Below are 18962 nucleotides of genomic sequence, written 5' to 3'. Positions count from 1 at the left end.
GCCACTGCTCTAACCTCGTGAGCTTTAACTCTCAGAACGGAAAAGATTGTCGTTCTCGGACTGCGAGTGAGTTTCCCTGATAAGCTCTCTAATAAAGAACGATATAGCATTCTTAGAAAGAGACGAGAGGGATTTTGAACCGAGGTCCAGAGCTTAGAAGATTGTCCTCTGATACCTTAGTGGCAAACAGATACTGCTTAATAGCCCTGACTGGACATAAGAGCCTTTCTTCCTCCTCATGTCCAACCAAATCAGATAAGTTCCTTACCACAAAACTCCTCGGCCAAGGATTAGAAGGATTCTCATTTTTGGCTAGAAAGGTCAAAGATACCGAAAATACAGCATTGCCTTGAGAGAAACCGACTTTTGTCTATAGCGTGCAATTCGCTGACACGCTTTAGCAGAAGCTAGTGCAATAAGAAAGAGTGCCTTCTTAGTCAAGTTCCTGAGTGAAGCCGACTTCAAAGGCTCAAACTGTGGCCCCATGAGGAACTTAAGCACAACTCTAAGTTCCAAGCCACTGTATCTTGCGGGAGCTTAGTGGTTTCGAAAGACCTAATGAGGTCCGACAGATCTGAATTGGAGGAAATATCCAACCTCGATGTCGAAAAACCGAAGAGAAGCATGGCTCTATCTCCTCTGATCGTCGAAGAGCCAGTTTCTTAGAGTTCCTAAGAAATAGAAGAAAATCTGCTATTTCTGTTAAAGAGGTCGCAGAAGTGAGTACTTTAGCACTTCTACACCACTCTCTAGATTCTCCACTTCCCTTGATAGAGTTTGTTAGAAGACTCTCCTCCAACGAGCGATAGCTTCTGCAGCTCTTCTTGAAAATCCTTTCGCTCTGACAAGATTCCGGACAGTCTGAACCCTGTCAGAGCTAGAGCGGACAAGTTTTGGTGGAACCTCTTGAAGTGAGGTTGTTTGAGAAGCCACTTCTCTGGAGGAAGAAGTCTGGGGAAGTCTACTAACAACTGGAGAAGGTCCGGGAACACTCTTTCTGGGCCAAAAGGGAGCGATTAACGTTAGCGTTACATTGCTGTGCGACATGAACTTGTTCAGCACCTCTCTTATTAGACCGAACGGAGGGAATGCATAAGCTTCCAGACCCGACCAATCCAACAGCATTGCGTCCACCGACCAAGCTAGAGGATCTGGGACTGGAGACAAAAGAGAGGAAGACGGTTGTTCCTCGATGTCGCGAACAGGTCTATTGACGGTAGTCCCCAAAGGCGCCAAAGTTTTCTGACAAATCTTGTTGTCCAAAGTCCACTCCAGAGGTAACACTTGCTGTTGACGACTTAACTCGTCCGCCAGGACGTTCATCTTTCCCCGGAACGAATCTCGGGACTAGCTGAACCTTCGCTTCGTTTGACCACAGGAGGAGATCCTTGGCTACTTCGTACAGAGAGAAAGACTGAGTCCCCCCCTGTTTCCGCACGTACGAGAGAGCCGTGGAGTTGTCGGAATGCACTGCCACTACTCGGCCTTCTACTAAGCTCCGAAACTGTCTGAAGCCCTAAGAAAATTGCTAACAGTTCCTTTACATTTATGTGGAACTTCTTCTCCTTCTCGACCAAGCTCCTGAAGTCCGTTGATTTCCCAGTAGGGCTCCCCAACCTGTGTCCGATGCGTCGGAAAAGAACTGTAGGTTCGGGAGGATGGGTCGTAAATCTAACCCTTCTTCCAACCTTGCTCGAGAGAGCCACCACCTTAGGTCCTCTTTTATTTGATCTGTGACAGGAAAGGTAATCGAGTCTGGTTGTGTCTTCCTGCACCAAGAGGCTCTCAGGAAAAAACTGCAGAGGTCTCATGTGCAGTCTTCCCAACGTCACAAATTTCTCCACTGACGTCAATTTGCCCAGGAGCCTCATCCACTGATTGCAGAACTTACCTTTTTGTCCAAGAACTCCTGAACTGTCTCCAGACAGCCTTGAACCCTCTTCGGGGACAGAAAAGCCCGAAAACTTGAGCATTCAGAATCATCCCCAAATAAAGGATGCTCTGAGATGGAACCAACTGGGACTTCTGTTTGTTGACCAGAATTCCTAACTTTCTGGCAAGATCCAGAGTTGTTCCAAGGTCCTTCATGCACCGACTCTCTGATTCCGACCGGAGAAGCCAATCGTCCAGATAGAGGGAGATTCTTACTCCTAATGTGTTTAGCCAGCTTCCTATCGGGGATAGAAACCCTGGTGAAAACTTGAGGAGCGGTCGCTAGTCCGAAGCAAAGCGCCCGAAACTGAAACACCTTCCTTGCCTTCGAACATGAACCTCAGGTACTTCCGAGATTCGCGATGTATCGGAATGTGAAAATAACGTCTTGCATGTCCAGAGAGACCATCCAATCCCCCTGTCTGATGGACTCCAGAACCGACCGAGTGGTCTCCATATGCATTTTGTTTTCTGGACATGCAAGTTCAGGGCGCTCACATCCAAAAACCGGCCTCCAGCCCCCTGATGACTTGGGTAACTACAAAAAGGCGATTGTAAAAGCCTGGAGGAGAATCCCCTTCTATCTGTTCTATCGCTTCTTTGAGAACAAGCGCTTCCACTTCTGCGGCTAGCGCCAGAAATTTGTCTGAGCCCGGAGAGTATGCCTGGAATGGAATTGGCACAGGTGAGAGCGAGGAGGTGAAACGAGAGGAATACGATAGCCGAACTTGAGTACTTGCACTACCCAGGCTTCTGCTCCTCTGTTTTCCCAATTCCTCCCAAAACAGAGCCAGCCTGGCTCCCACTGGTGCCACTGAAGAACCGAGCTTTCATTTGGAAGGTTTGGTTAACCGCCTTGGCCGAGGCCTTAGACTGAGGTCGCAAATTCGATTTCGGCCGAAAGAAGCGCTTGGGTTTTCTCCCTTCGAAAAGGCGCTTGGGCCAGAGGAGAAACCGAAGGAACAGTCTCCACAGGAGCTTTAGGTCTTCTTAGTAGACTGTGCCAGTAAATCCGAAGTAGATTTCTTATCTAGCGCAGACCGAAATTGACAACACTACATCGTCTGGAAAGAGGTTATCTTTCACAAAAGGAGCAAACAAGAGAGCAGACTTCTGTTGGGACGTAACCCTTTTAGAAGCAAAGGAGCCACCAAAGTTGCCTTTTCTTAAGGGTACCAAAGGCGATGAGCGAAGCTAACTCATCACATCCATCCCTAATGGATTTGTCCGCACAGGACAGAACACCAATCCAATCCTCCGCTAACTCCTGGGAAAGAGAAGGACAGTCTTTCGATCTTGGCCGCTAAAGCGCCAATAGTCCAATCAAGGAAGCTAAAGACTTCCAAAGTTTAAATTGATTCTTTACAACGTGGTCCAACTCAGGCGCTGTAAAGAAAACTTTCGCTGCGGCGAAAGCAGATCTTCTAGAGGAGTCGATTAAACTGGAGAAGTCTCCCTGAGAGGAGGCAGAAACTCCCGAGAAGGAGCTTCCCCAGTTACATAAAACCTATACCTCTTACGAAGCAACTTAGAGGGAGGGTAAGCAAAAAGAGCCTTCCCTAAGTCTCTTTTCATAGACATCCATTTCTCCGTCTCTTTCAACGAATGTCTAACCGCTTTAGATAGAACAAGTTTTGGGAGGAGAGGGTCTGAAGTTTTCCTCCTCATCAAAAAAGTCGAAGTTGGGGAGCGCGGAGCCGCTTTCTCAAAATAATCTGGATAAGATACCAGAAGAAATCTAAGGAGACGTGAATAACACGAGAGGTGATGTGAATCCTCCTCCTCTACTTCTTCTTCATTCTCCGATACCGCCGAAGAAGTAGACGGAACTACAACCCCGGATCTGAAGGTTTCGAACCACCCTTGGACTCATTCATCCAGTTGGTTAACATCTCTAACTGCTTGCGCAAAGGCGCCAGAGACGAATCAAAAACAGTTAACGTAGGCTGGAAGAGCCTAAATGTTCAGCAGGAGGCGGAAAAACTACTTTGCGCCTCGCTCGGAGCCGCCGAAATTCGAGGCGAAACAGGCGCATCAGGCGTAACAGACGAAAAAGCGCCTAAAGAAACACCCTTAGAACTGCTAGCTACAGCGCTAAAACCACAATCTCTACTAGTAGATGGAGCCGAAAAAGGCACAGATTGAGGCGACGAACGAGCCGCTAACGGCCGAGGCGCAACCCTACTCTCAGGCTCCTTATACCGCTTGACTGGAGGAGGCGAAGAATCGGCGCCTGAACGCCTCTTTAAGGGACGCGAAACGGGGCGAATCTCGCCAAGAGCGCGTGCGACCGGAGACGAATCGCTTGAATCATTTTGAAAGGCGTCTGACCGCAACACCTTTCCAACGCTTAACCGAGCCCTGTTGAGGCGCAACAGGCTCAACAAGAGAGGCGCCTGTCTGTGGGCAAATCCCGATCGACTCCCTTGGACTTCCGGTGTCTTCTCCCCGGTGCGGGGGAGCTGGACAGTGACCTTTGTCTAGGAGACGTGTCAGGACAGACAGACGCACCCTCAACTACACTCTTACCTGAGGCCGCTTTCTCCAAAAACGTCTTAACTGAATTACCAAGTTTGCAAACCGTATTCGCTAGTACCAGAAAATTTCTGATCTAACCTCGATTCCTAGACTGGCAATGGTGTCGGAAGAAACTACCCGGGAAGCCGGAGAAGTGGGATTAGTAGGAGGAATAGGAGGTGTAGTTAAAGGAGACATAACAATTTGAGGAGAAACAGAAGGAACAGATGCATCGCAAGACGAAGCAGAGCTAAGTCTACTTTCCCTAAGCGCTGCTTTTCTAATTCTGTCTTTAGCTAATTTCTCCGAGTATGAACTAAAAAACTTCCATTGAGAATCAGTCCAATCACTACACTCGTTACATGTTCGATCTGCTGACAAACCTGTCCCTACACTTAACACATTTAGTGTGAGAATCATACTCTAGCTTGGATAATCTAGTTTTACATCCTGAGATGCAAAACCTAACTCCCGACGGACTAGAATCCGACATGGCAACGCCTAAATAAAAAGCAAAATAACAACAACGCCAAAAAAGAGTACTTCACCAATTCGAAGATCAAATCCACAAGAAAAAAAACAAAAAAGCGAAGCAAAGTCATCCAACCGCACCGACCACCGATGTTCACCGGACGCCGGCAGGAAAATTGAATTGGATTCACCTGGGCAGTTGTACCTGGTTTCTCCCGCGAGTGGAGGGAGATGACGTCATCACCACCAGTGTTGGTCGACGCCGACGCGCTAAATTTGAATTTAGTATCCTGCCGCTCGTGGAAATCACGGCTCTATAATTGTTCGGTAAGACACTACAATAAAAAATGACAATTTGTCGAAAATTGCATTTTTCCTAACTATACAAACCTGAGGTCCTTTAACAATAGGAAGGTAACTAGCGGCAGCTGGGACGGTCGTAAGCTTCGAACAAGGAGAACGGTAGTTAACTGCTTGTCCATCGTGCGCGCGAGGTGAAGAAATCACTTTTGCTTTAGGCCCATGCAAAAAGTTGCAGAGTGAGGGGTGGCATGAGGTGGGACTATATGTAAAGGACCTCAGGTTTGTATAGTTAGGAAAAATGCCAATTTTCGACAAAATTGTCATTTGTTCCGATACGTAATACAAACCCTCGGTCCTTTAACAATAGGAAGACTCACTTCTTGGTGGGAGGAATCTGAGTCTTTTTGGTGAACAGACTGGTGTTCGTCCAACCCTGGAGTGCCTCCCTGGTCGTAAGAGCAAAGGGAGGGATCCAAACCTCTGTCCGATTGATCGGGGTGTGCACCGAGGATCAATGGTCAGACCTCTGGCCAAGTACTAAGAGAGAGCAAAGCGTATCTCTTCGTACCAGCAAGCAAGAACTTGTTCCTGTTTGCAAGAGACAATCATAAAATGAGGGGTTTGTCTCAATTTGGCATCCCACTTCCTCCCCCTTGTTGGAGGAAGTGGTGGATATTTACTCCTATCCCTACTGAAAGGGATAGGATGGTGCTCTATTGAGTAGCTCACCTGCATCTCGTCCTTACCCAGCAGGGTGACGACCGTGTCCCTCTACCCAAAAGGTAGAGGGAAGAAAAAGATGGGGAAGAGGAGGCCAGCCCGTCACACTCTCATTCCTCATCCATTCTTACGGTCACACCAGGACTCGATGCTGTTCAGCCTGCGAGGGTCTGGTTAACTACACAACGTGTTGAGCAACCACCACGGTTCCCAAGGAAAAAGATCCAAGGAACTGTGGGCAATATCCTGAAGGTAGAAGGAGGTGCATGCGGTCCGGTTGGACCAGGCGCCTGCCTTCATTACCTGCGCCACGGAGAAGTTCTTGCGGAACGCGAGAGAATGATGAAGAGGCGTCCACACTCATCCCGGGTGTCGAGTTTCTTCAGACAGCTCCGTCGCAACCTTCACAGGACAAAGCAGCATAGCCTTCGTATCGGAGGCGGTGACGTCCATTAGGGAGGGTATTGTGAAGGACTCGAACCAATCGTCAGTTACCGAAGGGTTCTGAGTCTTCGCTACGAAGATCGGTACGAAATCCCTCGAGCGTCACAAATCCCCCCATCCCTTTGTGCTTGACTTCTCAAGAGAAGTCATGCAGTTACCTAAGACGAAAAGAAGGGAATAGTCGTATGACCTATCCCTCTTCTCGACTTTGGTTATGTACAGTACTCATACTGACAAGCTATTAAGACGAAGTAATGATTGCTCTGGAACAACCGAACTAAGTCCACAGCATAGTTCGTAACTGACTCGGACGCTCTGACAGCTGCCGACTGACTGGTTCGGAATCAGTAGAGGCAAGTTGTCCAAGCATCCGGGTAAGTCACGTGACCTTCGCCCTTTAAAGAGTTATGCTGAGAGACCAAACAAATAAAATATTTGTTAGTCACCGATGCCGGACGCGCGGCGATGATTCTCTTAATGCATAAGCTCAAAAGGCGAAAGTCAATTGCCTTCAAAAGACCGAGGTCCCTGATGGCAAGAAAATCTCATAGACGTTGAATCTCAGCTTAAGGAGAAACAACACTATGTGACGTTGAAGACGAAGGTAGGCAATGATGCAACCTACGTCTTCCAGTTGAATCGAGAGAAGGAATCTCAAGATTCTAAACCTGTGCTTACAAATGACTGAAAACGCTAACCGCCATTTCATTGCTGTCCGTTGTGCAATGAAAGCGGGGCGTTCTTCAGTAATGAAACAACAGGGGGAGAAGCCGCTTGAAGAACTGCTTCTCATGGGCTGAACGTTTGGAAGTAGAGCTGGCAGGTGTGGGAGTAGGTCGATGTCTTTCAATACATCTGCTAATCCGGGGTGAACAATGAACAATTGTACACCTCCGAATACAAGATATTTTGAGGACAAACTCAGATTCCGCAAAATCATTCGCATTATCGGGATACGATGCAGCAAGAGACATTACAGAATTCTGTTACCGTGCGGTAAACAGAAAGATGAGAGTCGAATAGATATCTCTGTGTTTAAATTCTCGCAATACCGAAGACGATGAATACTAGCGTTTCTCAGCAGTAGATGGTCATTCATGTATGCGAGAATCCCCGTTAATCAGAGACTTAAGTCCGTGATTGTTGGGCAGAGATACGGTTGTTATTCAATCAAAAGCAGGTGAGAAAGACATAAACAACCGTCTATCTCAAAGCGGCAGCTGATACTGAAATGCCTCGGGCAGTTCAATACGCAGTAGCTGTCGCTGACTCGTCATCCTGAGTTGCCAAGTAATCCTTTCCACGAGGATGCGTTCGGCTAGAAACCACCGAGCATAAAAAGATATGCCGAGCAATTATTATTTAAGCGAAACGAATTTCGGTAAATATAAAAGCTAAAATGGTGTTGTTGTGACAACACCATAAGTATATAAAATTGAAACTGGAAACTCCTGGAGGTTGCAGGCAACCGGGTTTGCAGTTCATTAGAATACTTTTCGTCTAAGTCGCAATCCGTAGAATAACCAGGATATGCGCCTACCCTCGGACCATTCAACTGCTTAGCAGAATCATGTCGCGAGGTTAATATACGTAGTATATTTGTAGGATTCTGAACAACGATCTCCATCCTAAATTCTTTCCTTCAAGAAAACAAAATAAGGATTGGAGATCGACCACCTTCGTTCTCTATTAAAGAGAGTGAAGGAGAAGTCTTCCTCGAAGGAAAGCTTCAATGGTGAACAGAATACTAAGACGATAGTTCCAGCCAAACTGGATATTCCCGTCCGTTCTTCTCTATTCCAGGTGGTCGCCTACTGTGAGGATAGTCTTCTTTCAGCAGCAGTCTTCTTCCTAATGCTAGAAATTCCAGGAATTCGAGCATAGGCGAGGTTCCCGATTATCGTGTAACATATCGGGGATTCTCGTCTCGCTCACTTTGGACCGTGGTCTCGCCTAAGTGTTTGGAGATCGTAAGAAACTCTAAACACTCTGAATGCGCTAGAAATTCCGTAGAATTCTAAGCAGTCTGCGAAACCCCCACCGAATTCGTCAAACGATATCGGCTGGTGGTCCTCTCGATTCCCGAGTAGAAATCGAGAATGGGGCAGGATCCCTCCTCAACGACCGGGGCTTACGTCAGGTAGGACCCGAAGGTCCCCCCTGGTAGCGCAGTCCCCAACGTGGGATCCTACAGAGAAATCTCTGTAGGATTCCTTCCCCTTTCCCTCGTAGCCGTAAGGAGAGAGGGAATGGGGGAGGAATTGGATACTCGCTCGCCTTCCCAGTGGAACTAGCAGTTGGAGAAGAGTAGGAGCAGCCATCGCCTTGCGGCGATGGCCTCTCACGAGTCTGGGAAAACGTATCGTTAGGAGAATAAAACGTTTTTCCACCCCGAGGAGGGTTACGAACTCTCACTGTAGGTAAGGGTCTGCCGCCACTGTGAACGTCGTCTGGGTGGGGCTGATCGACACCTGACAGGAGAGAGCCGATACCGTCCTCCGACTCATTCCAGTCCTCGTCGAGGTCGAAACCTCTCAGGAGGACCGAAGGAGTATATTTAAATACGGTGTCCGAAGACACGTAGAAACGCCGCTGTCGCAGTAGAGGAGGTGGAAGTAGCTTGATCGACCGGCCAGAGAACTGAGAGAGCCTTCTTGTCCGGAGACGAGAGACTCTGGTTCAAGACAGAACGCGGTAAGCTCCGATCGCGGCATACCCACCGTCGGTTTGGGTTCCCTCTCGGGCCCCAAAACGACTCGAGCAGAGACATGGGCTCTGCTGGTGGGAGCGGCGATCCTTCCCCCCCCCCCCGGTCGTTGTGCTGACGAATCAGTGCAATAACCTGGGTAAGTTACTCTGAATCTCGGAAGTTACAGCGTCTTGAGGAGTAGGACCGTCCAGTCCCTCCAACAAGAGCAGCTCCCAGGACCCTCCTCCTTCAGAAGAAGGACCAGCAACAGATCCCTGACGGTTGCCTCCATCACTTGCGCGTACGTCCTGGTTGGTCCTAAGACCAACCTGGCACGTGCGGCGTCGTGACGGGATCGTGAGCAGCGCATCTCTCACGATCACTCCTATATACCTAGTTCTTCCTGGCGTATGCCGAGGAAGTTGAAGGTATCGGAGAGACAGAACTGACGCTACCCCCTCCCCCTCTCCCCTGACGGTCGCCTCCAATCACTTGCGCGTACGTCCTGGTTGGTCCTAAGACCATACGTGGCACGTGCGGCGTCGTGACGGGATCGTGAGCGGCGCACACCTCTCACGATCACTCCTAGCTACCTCGCTCTTCCCGGTGTAGCCCGAGGCAGTTGAAGGTAGTGGAGAGACAGACCCTGACGCTCCCCCCCCCGCTCGCTGGCAGGACCAGCGTACGTGGGGGGCTGCAGCCGATCACCAACCCGCGGTGGGGATCGATCTGCAGGCCTGGCCGTGCCGCTCACTGTGGCGAAGCGGACTCGACTGAGCACGTCGACCCCGTCCCGTGCGTCAGACGAGCTGCTGCTGGTCACCGTATCCGCCCGGTCCCTGTGGGAGCGGCGGTCAGGTGACCTGCAGAGCTCGCTTTCGCCGTGAGACCAGGTGAGCAGTCCTCGCGGCACGTCAAACCGCTGGTACCAGCCGAGGCTGGTACCGTCGGTCGAGGGGACCTGGGGGACCTCTTCCCAGCCTCAACCCGTGGCCGGTCAGAGACCGTCACGTCCACCCGAGGTACCGGCTGGTCGCTGCGAGAGCGGCCGCTGGCCTGGCGAGAGTCACCTGAGCGGCTCTCGACAGTCTTCTGCTCCGTGCCTCGGTCATGACGCTGAGCGACTCAGGCGTCTTAACTTTGGCTGCACGGTCACCCGAAGGAGATCGTACACTCGGAACTTCTCGCGGACGAGAAACCGAGCCGGTACCTGGCTTAGCAGCAGAGCTGCCAAGACCAGGCGAGGGTGTACCAGCGGTAGCCAGCACACCCTTGGTCCCCGTCTTCTTCTTCTTCTCAGAAGGGGAGACGGGCCCCGTTCCCGAAGGAACAGGAGGACCAGCAGAAGAACCCCCCCACCACCCCCCCGTCACACCGGAATGTGACGAGCCCTTCGAAGTTCCCGAAGGAGTCTTCTTAGGGGGAAACAAAACCCGGTTACCAGCTGGTCGCTGCAAGAGCGGCCGCTGGCCTGGCGAGAGGTCACCTGAGCGGTTCTCGCCAGCCTTCTGCTCCGTGCCGTGGTCTTGGCGCCGAGCGAACTCTGGCGCCGAAACTTTGGCTGCACGGTCTCCCGAGGGAGAGCGTACACTCGGGATCGCCCGCGAACGAGAGACCGAGCCGGAACCTGGCGTAGCGGCATCGCCGCTAGCACCAGGCGAGGAAGTACCAGAGCTAACCGATACTCCTCTGGTCCCCGTCTATCTCTTCCTTACGGAAGGGGAGACAGGCCCCGCTCCCGAAGGAGCAGGAGGACCAGCAGAAGGACCCCCCGTCCCACCGAGGTGGGACGGGCCCTTAGAAGTTCCCGAAGGAGACTTCTTAGGGGGGGAGGCAGCCTTCTTCTTCTTCGGCTTATGGGCCTTAGAAGTCGAAGGGGAAGAGGCAGCAACAGACGAAGATGACACCTTCCTCTTCTTCGTCAGCTCACGCAGGACAGTCGTCAGGTCCTCCATCCAGGCCGGAGTCGGGCCTATTGCCGAAGCAACACGGCCCGACTGCACCTGTCCGGAAGGACCTGGGACTGGGGAAGACACACCATGGGCAGGACCAGCATGGACAGGCGCAGGAAACAGGAGCGACAGGAACAGCAACCAGTTAAGGAGCGGCAGGAACAGCGGCAGCGGTAAACACAGAAGGGACAGCCAAGCCAGTAGCGGGAACCACATCAGCGACAGGTACGGCAGGCCCAGCCATCGCCTCGTAGAATCATCGGCAGCCAGCGTGGTACTGGCGGCCGGTCCAGGGCGAGCTGCTGGAACAGCGGAAGTCTGGGGCAGGCAACACGAAGAAAACACAGGCGGCGGCGGCATACCCCTCCTCGGTACGGCGGCGACCGGCCCTAGAAGCGGCAGACGGCGTCACCGACACAGCATGGGGAGTGTAGACCAGCGGGGGGAAGCAGCATAAGCGGCCGTGAAGGTTGTAGTGGAGACCACTCCAAGGTCACCGCCCCAGACCTCGCTAGACTCTGCAGCAGATCGTGGATGCTAGGCACGCCCTGCAGCCGCAGTGGTCCATACCTGTCCAAGGTCGTCTCCCACGGCTGTAGCACCTGCGGTTAGCACAGACAGATTAGTAAGAGGGGTTCCCTCACGCACGGGGGGGGGAGACATGCCCCCACCCCGAACGGAAGGAAGACCCCAAAAACAAAATACGAGGAAGCTGAGCGCGGGGGCAGGAAAGAAGACGAGAATCGGATACCAAGGGAGTCGCGGGAGAGCTTTCCGACGACTTCCTGGCAGACCTTCGCTTCCCCTACCCCCGCACAGCAGTGAAAAGTAATATGAAAATGAAACAGAATACTGCACTTGCGATTCACTTCATAGAACTTAAAGAGGGAAAAATCAATTCCCGGTAAGAGCGGAAACTTGATCCATAATAATATGATGCTATCATAAAAAATATATATGAAATGAACAATACTGCACTTGCTATTTTCACTTTCACAGCAATAAATCGTAAGGATTAATTCCCGGGTAAGAGCGGAAATTGATCCAAAATTAAATTTGATGCAATTAATAAATGAAAATGAAAAGAAAACTGCATTGCGAATCCACTTTCATTGCATTCTATTCATACAAAATAAGAGGCTCTTGCCGAGCGCAATCAAGCTCTCGGCAACGAACGCACAGGGCAAAAATATAATGAAAAAGAGTACTTACATCTTTCAATTACACACTTTCGCCCAAAATACATGACTCGGCGTGAGTGCGCCCGCCCTCGGCAACCGAGACATAATTCAAGGGTTCAATTCATGAAAAGAGCGGAAATCGCCGTCTCTACGGCGATAGCTCCATGTTGATTCATAATTAAGTAATGAAAATGAAAACAGTGTACTTACAGTTTCATTTTCAAGTCAAACCAAACCATTAGTAGAAAACACAATATAAACAAAGCATACGACGATGAAGCGGGCAGAGAGCGATGACGAACACGTCCTTCACACCCGCGGCCGAAAGCAAAAGTGATTCTTCACCTCTCGGGCGCGCGGGCGCGCGCGCACGATCGGACAAGCAGTTAACTACCGTTCTCCCCTTGTTCGAAGCTTACGACCGTCCAGCTGCCGCTAGTTACCTTCCTATTGTTAAAGGACCGAGGGTTTGTATTACGTATCGGAACAAAGTATTTTTTACAAGCTAGCTATTGAATAAATTTGTATTTTTCTCAATCAAAACATATGCCCCTCAATGGTAACTTTCCTCTTTTAACGACTTTCTGGTCATTGCAAATTCGGCCCCATAATTTCTTATGGTGCGAAAACAGAGGCGCAAGGACCGAAAACGATTGCGTCACACTATGGCGATAATCCGGCAGTAAAACATCTTCATATATCCAAAAAGTAAATAATAAAGATATATATGCGCATTACGATTATACCAATTACTACATGAAAAGCTGATAATCTGCATGAATAACTGGTAAACTGTTCAGCAAGAAAGTTGAGTAAAGCAATTATTTACAATAGGTACGAAAGTCAAGATGTCGTGACGTCATAATACAGGACTTAAAAGAATGTTCTAATTCCAAAAAATAATTACTTAAATTTGAGTCAGAATCGAGTTACTTTTTCAATAACGAATATTTTCCAATTAATCACCATAAATATGTAAAATATTGATGTTTTACTATTTATTTAAAAAATTATCGAAGTGCACTCTTCGTCGTCGTCTTCTACAAAACAGTTGTTTACTCGTTGAGGAAAAGTTTCCCGATTGTTGTGATGAAAGTGCCCCAGCGTCTATGGGTACAAGTGGTGTGCGGATTTATCACAGGAAATGGTTAGTTTATTGACACAAGCGACTCCGTAAACATCGAAATGGCGTCAGTCTTCTAAATACTTCGAGTTGTAAGTAAAAATGTTGAATGCGTTTTGGTGAGATTTGCACTACGTTTGACACCATTTTCACTACCCTCTGTTTAAATCTTAGAATTTGGCCTTAATTTCTAACTTTGGAGAAAATACTTACTTCGAAAGGAGAGTAGAGGTCTTTAGCTCTGTTTCTCACCAACAACAAGTCGCGACTGATGCCCATCTCCGATGTCAGGACGCGTTATAATGTACTTTTTTTGGGATTGTCCAAGCTGATCGTACATGGTCCACTCTAGACCCTACGGTTTTTTACCCTACTAGCTGGGTAGTAGGATCACATCCTTAGGTACCTACCTAGGCTACTATACCCTACCTTACCATGGGCACTGCGCCCTGATCAAGTTGGGGCGGGTAACGCCCACCATTCCTAGGATTCTTAATATTTTAAATTATTTCTTAGAGGGTTTAAAATCTCCTAAAGTATTATACGAAGCAAGCCTACGCTTGGTACCTACCTAGGTAGGTAGGTATAGGCTAAGCTAGCTAGCTACTCTCCCAAAGTTCGCTTAGTCTTAGCTTAACTCCATAAAACTACGCTAAGACCAGACTTTACTTAAATAAACTTTATAATTCCCTTTCAGAGTGAGTATATCTACAACGTTTGAAAATATTTCGGTGCATAATGCGCTACACTTACTTTAAAAACAATAAATCAGTCTACAGGAAACCATCACATCCGAACACCACACTTTGTAAACAAAGTTATTGTAAAGGTTTGGCAACGTTCGATTCCCTTCATTTCATGAAAATCAATATTACATGTTATCATTACAAGACGAGTTGTCGTGAAACTAATTATAAAAAATACAAATTGTATTCTGGATTATTTATAAATAAAAAAGAAACCCGTGCATATTACAAAAACGTTAGGTATTCGTAGCAAAGTAGCTGAAGCCCAAACAAAAGTAATCGAACAATGTTATGTCACCAACTTTTAACTTCTTCAAAAGTTTACAGGGAATTTTTCTATTTATTTTCTAAATATTAATATTTAGCAATACTTGGGGAAACAAATAGAGTATACGCTCTAAAGTAGTACTTCTGACTTCGAACTTAATCCAAGTTCCAGAAGGCTGGTCGAAATATGATATGTTCGAAGTAGGAAACAAATATTTTTTTTTATAAAGGTGACCTCTCTGTAGAGGAAATCGGTCCGTACAATATTTCTTTATATATAAACGTGACCTCTTTGTGGGACTCGGTCATTTCGCCCACACATCAATTCGCCCACACGTCAATTTGCCCAAATAATAAGTCACATTCGCCCACATATAAGGTCATTCGCCAAACACATCCCATGTCATGTCCAACGATAGCTATGCATTGTTGGAGCATTTATATGCATAATTACCATGTATTTTCAATGAATCCGCAGTGTGGGCGAAATGACTCCACAGTGTGGGCGAAATGAATCCATAGTGTAGCGAAATGGCATGTGAGCAAAATGACCGGATACCATCCAGAACCTTCTTATGGCAGATAACCTTCCTTATTATTAAAATCTATACATTTGACATGTTTCTTCTGATATAAACAGTTCTAGTTCACACATTTCTTGGCTTGAAGTTGGCTGACATATTTTACGGGAGGTTTCTTTTTCTATAAATCATTTTTTTTGTACGGGCATTTGTCAGTACAGCACAGGATTAAACCATTTTCCGTTTCCCTATTCTAATAATTATTCGGTCTCACGATTTCAGCTTCTGGTTTTTCAGAAAATCGTGGAACACCCGCGTCTGTTTCTTGTAAACAAATTACCCTCAGTTCCAGCGTCTTATCTCCAACGGGCGATTCACACTCCGCGGGACGCTTGCAACAAATTCGTCACTTCCGGCCACTCCAATGCAAACGGTGCACCATGCACGAGAGAAACGTCAAGACAGCCTCGCTCGGGGACTTGTTTCCCGACATTTCTCATAACAAGACACTTACGCCGTCCTTTCCACGTTATTTTACGTAATCGCACGGAATACCTCGCGCGCAATTACATATTCGTTGGAAAATTACTTCCGTCGTCTCTGGCGCCTTTTCCGTGATTTTCGTAATGACTCGACTGCACGGTGGCTGTCACTCGTAATTAATTGGGCTTCTTAATTAAGAACCGCCGTAATTTAAGTAAACGCCACAGCCATGAACTCGTGGGGAAACGGTATCTATTCTTTAGAAAGACCAAAGACAATCTTCACACCTGTGGAAAACCCGCATACTATTTGTCAGTCAGCTCGAACTGCGCAGAGCATCCTGAAGGGAGCCAGTCTGTCATTATTCAATATCACCGCCTCAAATGCGGCCTCCGGTGTGGAACTTGTTCCCATGCACAAGACGATCCGGTGTAGAAGTTGGGTCCTTATTTTACTTCGCGTGGACAAAGTTTCCACACTCTTTTTAGGGGTTATTATGGTCAGGTATATTATTTTATCATTATATAATATTATATTAATATGTGATTCATTTATTTACTTATATTCTCGGTCATTTGCATACACACACACACACACACACACACACACACACCACACACACACACACACACACACACACACACACACACATATATATATATATATATATATATATATATATATATATATATATATATATATATATATATAATATTAGCTGAATATAGGACTATCATAGAATGGTTGTTTACCCGCCAACAGGTACACTCGCGTAGCAGGAGGAAAACATCGAAACAGCTGCACTATGAAACAATAATTTATTGTTAGAAGAAGGTGGAAAAGTAACAAGGAAGAAAGATGATATGAACGGAGGTACAGTAAAAGGAATGAAAGGGGTTGCAGCTATAGGGGCCGAAGGGACGCTATACAAAGATCTTCAAGTAATGCCTACAGTGTACCGCGTGGAGTATACTGAATATAGCTTAACAGCATAATAAGGAATTAATGATTCAATTTTCTTGAAATTCATTCAGCCTTCAGTCTCTCTCTCTCTCTCTCTCTCTCTCTCTCTCTCTCTCTCTCTCTCTCTCTCTCTCTCTCGAGTAACTCAAAAAGAAAAATAGAGTACTTAGAAGAACTAACCCAAAATGAAAAGAAAATAGATATAATGAATATAAGTGAAACCTGGTATTCCCAAGAGACTGGGAATGATGATCAAATAAAAGGGTTCCAAACTTATAGATCAGATAGAAAAATAGGAATCAAGGGGGAACCGCAATATATGGGAAAGACAAAAAACAAGGAAAAATATATGAGAAATATAGTAACTCAGAATGGCGTGAACTAATGCGGTAGAATTTGAATCTGAAAAATTGATGAACATAGTAATATATAGACCTCCTAATACTAAAGAGTTTGACTTAATAATTGAAAAATTGGATGATATATGTAGAAATCACAAGGACTGGGACTATTCTCCTATCTGGTGACTTGCAACTTTCCTTTCCGTAGAATGGAAAAGAACGAATAGGAGATTGTGGTTGTACTTATACATATAAAAAAGAGAGTAATAGTAGTGCAGAAGATAAGAGGCAATTTTGAAAAGCTATTAGATATGCTACTAGAATACAACATTCAACAAATAAATCACCTGCCAACAAGAAAGGAAAATACTTTAGACCTAGTATTTGTGAACGAGATGAATTATGTTAAAGAAATAATAGTTTATAATGCGAATATTTCAGACCATAATGTCATAGAATTAACAGTTCATTCCAAAGCAAGTGAAAATAGAGATAAGCAAGAAATGAAAAAAGTGGGAAGGATATGGAAAATACAACTTCTACAGTAAAATATAAAATGGTCAGAAAATTAATGAAGAATTAAACAAAGATTGGGATAACATTTTCGTAAGTGATGACATAAGGGTAAATACGGAGATATTATATAAATATTGGAGAAAATAGTGGAAAAATATATACCGAAGAAGAAAAGTAAACATCATTCATGCATACCAAGAGACAGAAGGATCTTGTTCCAGAAAATCAGAAAGTGGAAAAAAGGTCTTGCAAAAGAAAAAAATGCATGGAAAGTTATAGAACTAAAAAAGTAAGATAGAAAATGCAGAAACAAAAGATTATACAATCAAAAGAAAATGAAAAACGGGACTTGGAAGAAAAAACCCTATTAAATATCAAGCAAAACCCCAGCTATTATACTCATATGCGAAGAAGATGAATAAAAGAAGAATAGAAATAGGCCCTCTGAGAATTGAAGGGAGATTAACGAATGAAAAAAGGAAATTTGCAACATACTGGCAGAACGATATAAGAGAGAATTCACCCTAGAATAGATAATGAAGATAATGATATAGAAGTAAGGGATGAAATAGTGAATATTTAGCTGACATAGATATTAATGAAGCTGATATTGTGCAGGCTATTAATGAAATTAAAATGGAGCTGCTGCAGGGCCTGATGGAATTCCTGCTATTTTGTTAAAGAAAGTAGTTCATTCTATCGCAAAGCCACTTGCAATATTATTAAGACAAAGTGTAGATACAGGCAAGATTTATGATGAGCACAAATTAGCATATATTACCCCTACTTTCAAAAGTGGATCAAGACTAGAGGCAAGTAATTATAGGCCTGTGAGTCTAACATCACATATTATGAAAGTGTAGTGAAAGGGTAATGAAGAAAAATATTATGAAACATTTAATAAAAAATAATTTGTTTAATAAAGGACAACATGGTTTCGTACCCGGAAAAAGTACACAAACCCAACTGTTAGTCCACCGTGAGAACATATTCAAAAATATGAAAGCGGAAATGAAACAGATGTGGTTTATTTAGAACTTTGCAAAAGCTTTTGATAAAGTAGACCATAATATATTAGCGAAGAAAATTAGAAAACACAATATCGTGGATAAAGTAGGAAGATGGTTAAAAGAATTTTTACACAACAGAAAACAGATAGTTATTGCAAACGACGATAAATCGGATGAAGTCAAGGTAATATCCGGTGTGCCGCAAGGTACGGTGTTAGCTGCAATACTGTTTGTTATTATGAGGGAAAGACCAGAGACAATAATGTGAAGGAGTCGGTAGTGAGTAGTTTCGCAGATGACACAAGAATAAGTAGAGAAATTACTTGTGATGAAGATAGGAACGCTCTACAAAGAGACCTTAACAAAGTATATGATTGGGCAGAGGTAAATAGGATGGTATTTAACTCTGATAAATTTGAATCAATAAATTATGGAGACAGAGAAAGAAAGCTATATGCATATAAGGGACCTAATAATGAGACCATCACAAATAAGAAGCAGTTAAAGACCTTGGTGTGATGATGAATAGGAACATGTTATGCAATGATCAAATAGCAACTCTGTTGGCAAAATGTAAAGCAAAAATGGGAATGTTGTTACGGCACTTCAAAACAAGAAAAGCTGAACACATGATTATGCTTTATAAAACATATGTTCGTAGTCCACTTGAATATTGCAATATGATATGGTACCCACACTATCAAAAGGATATTGCACAAATAGAGAGTGTACAAAGGTCCTTTACAGCTAGAATAGAAAAAGTTAAGGACCTAGACTACTGGG

The 18962-nt window shown here is 45.8% G+C and overlaps 1 protein-coding gene across 3 annotated transcripts in view; it reads right to left on the bottom strand.

Moving 5' to 3' along the window:
* Nucleotides 1-14164, bottom strand: part of LOC135210268 (mediator of RNA polymerase II transcription subunit 24-like) — an 88002-nt gene extending 73838 nt beyond the window's left edge. For 2 of the 3 annotated variants that reach the window (XM_064243136.1, XM_064243140.1), the window contains exon 1: nucleotides 14086-14164. The gene's annotated coding sequence lies outside the window, so the exon portion shown is untranslated. The remainder of the gene's footprint in view (nucleotides 1-14085) is intronic. The other variant, XM_064243138.1, reaches the window with a different exon arrangement.
* Nucleotides 14165-18962: the final 4798 nt, after the last annotated feature.

Source organism: Macrobrachium nipponense, chromosome 39 (assembly GCF_015104395.2).
Source record: "Macrobrachium nipponense isolate FS-2020 chromosome 39, ASM1510439v2, whole genome shotgun sequence".
In the NCBI taxonomy this organism is placed as follows: Eukaryota; Metazoa; Arthropoda; class Malacostraca; order Decapoda; family Palaemonidae; genus Macrobrachium; species Macrobrachium nipponense.
Note: the sequence above shows the minus strand (reverse complement) of the source record. Positions and strands in the feature narration are given on the sequence as shown.